Raw genomic sequence first — 6,269 nt, forward strand, 5'->3', positions numbered from 1 at the left:
TGAGAGGTGACTGCGTTCCCTGGAGCTCAACCAGGCGGGGCTGTGATGAGATGCCCGAAGCAACGACAGAACGGTTGATGTAATTAGCGAATGGGCAAATTCTATATAAACGAGCTTTGACTATGGGTGCTGTGGGCAATCATTAAAAAAAAAAAGCAAAGATGGGCATAAGTGGCTGCAAGGAAAAAAAAAAAGGACTGAAGCTAGATCCTCTTATCTAAATTTAAAACGAGTCATCCCAGCTTCACTCTTAGTACTAACTTACCCTTTGGGCAGTATTTTGTCCTCTGTGCCTCAGTCTTGTTATATGTAAAATGGGGGTGGTGCTTACAGGGTTATTGTGAAGATTAAGTGAGTTAACACATATAAAATACTTAGAACAGCAAATGCCTACTAAATGTTAACTATTACTACTTTCCCCTAAATTATTTCACTTCCTTGAGACTGTTAAGGTAACAGGTGGCTCCATTTCACCAAGTGCAGTAATTGAGGCCCAGAGAAACTAGGCATGTTAAAGAAAAAACCATGGGCCCAAAACGGCATCACTTGTACTAAAGCCGCAGATAACTGAATCTAGATCTAATACCTGACCTAAGTGCTCTCTCAGCCTTCCCCAGAAACGTAGTCTTTATCGGCTCATCTGAAGTTTTCTGGTCCACACCAACCAGGTAATTCTCTCCTGGGCCCTCTCCACTCCAGCCTCCACCCCAAACTCCCCATGAAGGAGCAATCTGCATGATAAAACCCCTGCCATTTCCTTCCTCCCTGAAAGAAGGTTTCTTGGCCTAAAAATTATCCTTTCTTTTCTTCTGCTAATAGCTCCCTTTCCCCACCCTTCTTCCTATAAGAAGCTTCTGAAATGGCAATCTACTCCAGTACTCTTGTCTGGAAAATCCCATGGGTGGAGGAGCCTGATGGGCTACAGTCCATGGGGTTGCAAAGAGTAGGACACAACTGAGCAACTTCACTTTCTTTGTTTTGTACATTCTCCCGGAGTGCCCTTCTGTTTACTAGATGGCATGTTACCCATCTAGTTTAATAATGCCAGTTAGATCTTCAAATTTAGTGGGTTGGATTTTGGTTTTTAACAGGCAAATTGCATTCCTTCACATATCCAAAGCATTGCCAAAATGTCATCTAAAATAAAATATTTTACTATTAACAATGATTGTAGGAGTATTTCCTCACACCCTTGTAATCATTCATTATTAATCTGTCCTCTGAAACTCTGTCAGTTGGGGATAGGTGAAAAAATGTCATGGTTACATTTATTTCTTAATGAGGATGGTCATCAGTTTTTCACATGTACAAATGTGTGTTTTCCTCTTCTGTGAGGTGATCTGTGCATATCCTTCACCTATTTTTTGGATGGAGTATTCATCTTGTAGGATTTTTAGGCAAGGAATAATCTGATCAGATTGATGTTTAAGAAAGAAAATAAGGACAGTGTGGAGTAGGGATTGATTAGAGGGGTGGAGAGTAGTCAGGAGATTACTGTAATAATTTTGTAGAAATGAGGAAGACTTACTTAACTCAGAGTCACAGTGGAGGAAAGAGAAGGCAATGCGTTCAGGAGAGAGGTACCAGACAGAACTGACCAAAGGGGGAGGACATGCTGCACATGGAGAGTAACAGGAGGTCAGTAGGTTGGTGTTGCTGTAGGAGGTAGATGGGCTCCAGGTTAGGCATGTACAGCTGGCCTCCTGTTTACATTTCATGGGGCATGAAGAAGTGGGCTCCAGGCTGGGTACTTAAAACTGTTAGCATTTCTTGAGCTGAGAGATAGGTGGGCTCCAGCTAAGGCAGCCTTCTGTTTGCCCTCCGAAATGGAAGTGACAACAGAAACAGGGTAAAGAGCCAGTGTTGGTCTCTTACAAATACCTTAAGGTAACAGTCATGACAAGGACCCAGAGGGGTGAAACCCTGTTAAGAGTAAAGAATTAAGGGATCTCCGCTTCCCCCCTCCTTTTGGACAAGGGAGACACTATACTTTTGCAGAAAGGCTCCTTGTGGATCAAAAGTCAAGAGATACTGCCAGGCCATAATGAACCTTGCTCCTCTCAAAAGCCTGCACTTCGAGATCCATGTTGGCTGAGGGGTGCGTGTGTACCCAGGGGAGGGTCCCAGGTAGGTCAGGTGTGGGAAGAGAAAGCAGATGATTGCCCAGAAGGAAGACAAAGGCCCAGCTGAACTGCCTCTTTGCCGTGCCCCTCCTCACTAGGGGAGACGCCCAAACCCTTTCTCTCTGGGGGTGCGTCTCTGCCTTGCTTCTGTCTTAACTGTTGTGGGATGGGCTTGGGTTGGAAAAGAGCTTCCAGACATGAGACAGAATGAGAGGGAAATAAAGTTTACTAGAGTGGGAGACGGTTAGTTAAAGGGAGAACCGACGTTGGTCCACTTTTGTAGCCAGGGTCCAGGGAGCGGGATAGGGGCCTTGCAGGTCATTTGCTGACTGAGGCTCGTATACTGGGTGGGGGAAGAGTAAGGCAGATACCTCCTCCCTGTGGGGTGGCGGAGAGACAGGTTATACTGCTCAGGAGGACCTGAAATCCATTAACTGTTACAGCATGGGGGAGGGAAGGATGATAAGGGTCTGGTTTTTCCGTTCCTGCATTCCAGGACCCTCCTCAGTTTCATCTGCTCCTTCGTCCTTGGGTCCCTTGGGTCACCACGTTAAAACGTTTCTCTGAGTGCTGTCCCACTTGTGCTGTCTCTAGTGATAAGTTTGTACCTGCATTTACACTTTCGGCCTCCATAATAAATGCATTTTTCACTGGGCGCCAAGATCAGTATGACTTCCATGTTCCTATTTTGCAAAATAGAGAATGTAGGGAAAGAAATAGCTTTGGTAATGTAGGTGAAGAGCACCCCAATGGGGCATGTTAGGCTTGAGGAGCCTGTGAGAAATTCAAGTGATTCTATAGGCGTGAAGTTCAGAGAAGTCTAAGCTAAAGATTTTCTGTATTTCACGAATTCTACTGTGTATACTTTCCCACATTTAAAAATCTCTGAAATAGAGATATTTCTTACATTTGATTGTATCTCATAATTATCTAGCAGTGGGTTTGTTTCTTAGCACTAAGAATAACTAAGATAGGATAGTCAGATGTATTATACTTGTAGTATCTTTGATGAAAAAGTGTTACTGGTAGTTTGTTATTGGTAGACTTTTACTTTACAAAAGTCTTTTTTTTCCCCCAGACAAGTTGTACAGCATGCAAAATCCTAATTCCCTCTCCAGGAATCACACCCTTGCCCCCCCTGCAGTGTAAGTGCAAAGTCCCAACCACTAGACTGCCAGGAAATTCTCTACAAAGTCTTATTAATACTGCCAACTGCAAAGGAAGGTACCCAGATTTGCGTGTTGAAGGAGAGAAAGGGAAATTTAATATTCTTCCTTCTCACCCTGAAGCAGCTTGTACCAGTCATTCAGATTGTATGTAAGAAAGAACATTTTTTTAAGTTAGGCCCTCATTAAAGGCTTTGACAGATCCTCCTGAAATTAGGCCAGCAGGTATTTGCCTCTTTTCCAGGTAAAATTCAGGAATTCTCTGAGTGGAGCACCTCCTGATCAGCCAGAGTTTGTTCTGCAGCTGGTTCAAATCACAGGGACTATGGTGAGGGCCAGGAGATTATTGTAACATGTCAAGGATATAACCAGTGGTTCTCAACTTTAGCCACACTAAATTTCTTCTCACTGGAATTTCTTGGGCATTTCAAAATAACATAGGTGCCTGAGCCCCACACCAGAGATCTTGCATTCATTACAGAATCTACCTAGAGCATTCCTAGGCATGTTATATTAAAAAACTCCTGGGTGATTTTAATGTTCAAACAAAGTTGAGAACCACTACTGTAGTACAAGACTGGGGTGCCACCCAAATTATTGGCTGAGACAGAGTGAAGACTTTCTCAGAAAGTCTCAGAAATACCCCTGACCACAGTCTACGCTTATTGTCAGAGATTACAGACTTCAAAGGGAGAGCGGAGAAAGAAAACATTTTATGCACAGTAACATTAGCACAGCTCCCAGTTCCTAAAGAAAGGCAGGATTGGCAGAGGAGAATGATCTGTGACAATCACTTGAATATATACCTCCAGCTATGGAAAAATACACATACATATGCTGTTTGTAATTGCAAAATATTGGAAACCACCTAAGTCTTCACGGGCTTCCCTGATAACTCAGATGGTAAAGAATCCACCTGCAATACAGGAGACCTGGGTTTGATCCCTGGGTCGAGAAGATCCCCTGGAGAAGGGAATCGCATCCCACTCCAGTATTCTTGCCTGGAGAATCCCATGGACAGGGGAGCCTGGTGGTCTACGTCCATGAGTTGCAAAGAACTGGACACAGTTGAGTCAGTAGCTCATAGGTGTTCATACGTTTGCAGTGTACTATACTGCGGCACACTCAGCAGCTACTTGTAGAAAGGAGGAGGGCACTCCCCTGGCGGTCCAGGGGCTAAGACTCTGCACTTCCAGGGGGTGCAGTTTCAATTCTTGGTTGGGGAACTGAGGTTCTGCATACTTCATGGTGTGGATAAAATAAGAAAAAAATAAATGAGGTTCCCTGGTGACTCAGGAGACACGGGCTCAGTCCCTGATCCGGGAAGATCGCGCACGCTGTGGGGCAGCTGGTCCTGTGTGCCGCAGCTGCTGAGCCCACATGCACCACGAGGCCCCGGCGCCCTGGAAAGGGTGCTCAGCAGCAAGAGGAGCCAGCTCGGGGGAAGCCGCCAAGTGCCGCATCCAGAGTGAGCCCCTGCAGCGGTGAAGACCCAGCACAGACAAGAATAAGTAAATAACACACTTTAATTTTAAAGACTGAGAAAGAGCTCTGTGAACTGATATAAAGTGGTCACCAAAATGGGCTTCCCTGGTAGCTCAGCTGGTAAAGAATCTGCCTGCTCTGCAGGAAATCTGGGTTTGATCCCTGGGTTGGGAAGATCCCCTGAAGGAGGGCATGGCAACCCACTCCAGTATTCTTGCCTGGAGAATCCCCATGGACAGAGGAGCCTGGTGGGCTACAGTCTGTGGGGTCGAAAAGAGTCAGACAGGACTGAGCGACTAAGCACCCACACACACACACAACACAGTTGCCAAAACGCTGCCAAGAGAGAAACGCAAAGCACAAAGATTTATCTTTAGAATGCTGCCCTAAGTAAGAAAGGAATTTGAGGAAACATACTGCATTTGCCCGTTTGTGGAAAAGAAATGCAGAAAAGATACAGCAGAATATAAGGGGACTGGTCCCCTGTAGGGAACAGGTATGAAGAGAAGGGCAGAAGTTGGGGGAGGTAACCGTGAGTGGGGTGATGGAGATGAGGAAGTAGTGACTGACCCTCAGAGCCGTGGTGGCATACCACATACCCCCAAATAAAGTAAAACCATCTAGGCTGTGGAGAGAACCAAGTGGAATAAGAGTACCAACAGTGACCCTATTATAAAGCAGTCACATAGCCACACTAAAAAGGATGGGAAGGAAAGAACTAATGTGAACTGGGAAACAGCATCTTGATTGGATACCATAAGCCTGAAGACAAAAAGAACTATAGAACTTCTGGTGATCCAGTGGTTAAGAATCGGCCTGCCAATTCAGGAGACATGGGTTCAATCCCTGGCCCTGGTCCAGGAAGGTTCCACATGCCTGGGGGCAACTCAGCTCATGCGCCGAAACCACTGATCGCCAGCTCCTCCACAAGAGAAGCCGCCTAAATAAGAGGCCCGAGCACTGCAACTGGAGTGGCCTTTGCTCGCCACGTCTAGGGAAAGCCCACGAAGCAACAAAGACCCAGTGCAGCCAATAAATAAAGTTTTTAAAAAGAACTAAAGAAAGTATCACCACTAGGTAGACACTGGTAGTTGGTGCAGACAAGTTCCTTTAATGAGTGATAAGGGCAGAAGTTTGAGAAGAAACAGCATTTGCATACTCTCAAAACGTCTACCATAAGATACTTTTTGAGAAGCTCAGTAGAAATCACCTTAAGTGATAAATGTCAACGTCACCAATAATAAGCTGCATAACATCAAGAACCTGTGATATAATTCACTGAGGGTGCACATCATACCTGTAATATTCAGTCTACTTATGCTAAAATATCAAACTCAAATTGAGGCGCCTTTGACAAAATGACTAGTACTCTTCAAAAAAGTCAATCAGCCTGCGAGCACCTGGGGCCCGGACCCTCGTGTGAAGGGTGGCCATCCCTAAGCGGGGAGCACGGTAGAGGCGGGCCGGCACCCCCTTCTTACCACTGGTGCTGCCG

Source organism: Muntiacus reevesi, chromosome 5 (genome assembly GCF_963930625.1).
Source record: "Muntiacus reevesi chromosome 5, mMunRee1.1, whole genome shotgun sequence".
In the NCBI taxonomy this organism is placed as follows: domain Eukaryota; kingdom Metazoa; phylum Chordata; class Mammalia; order Artiodactyla; family Cervidae; genus Muntiacus; species Muntiacus reevesi.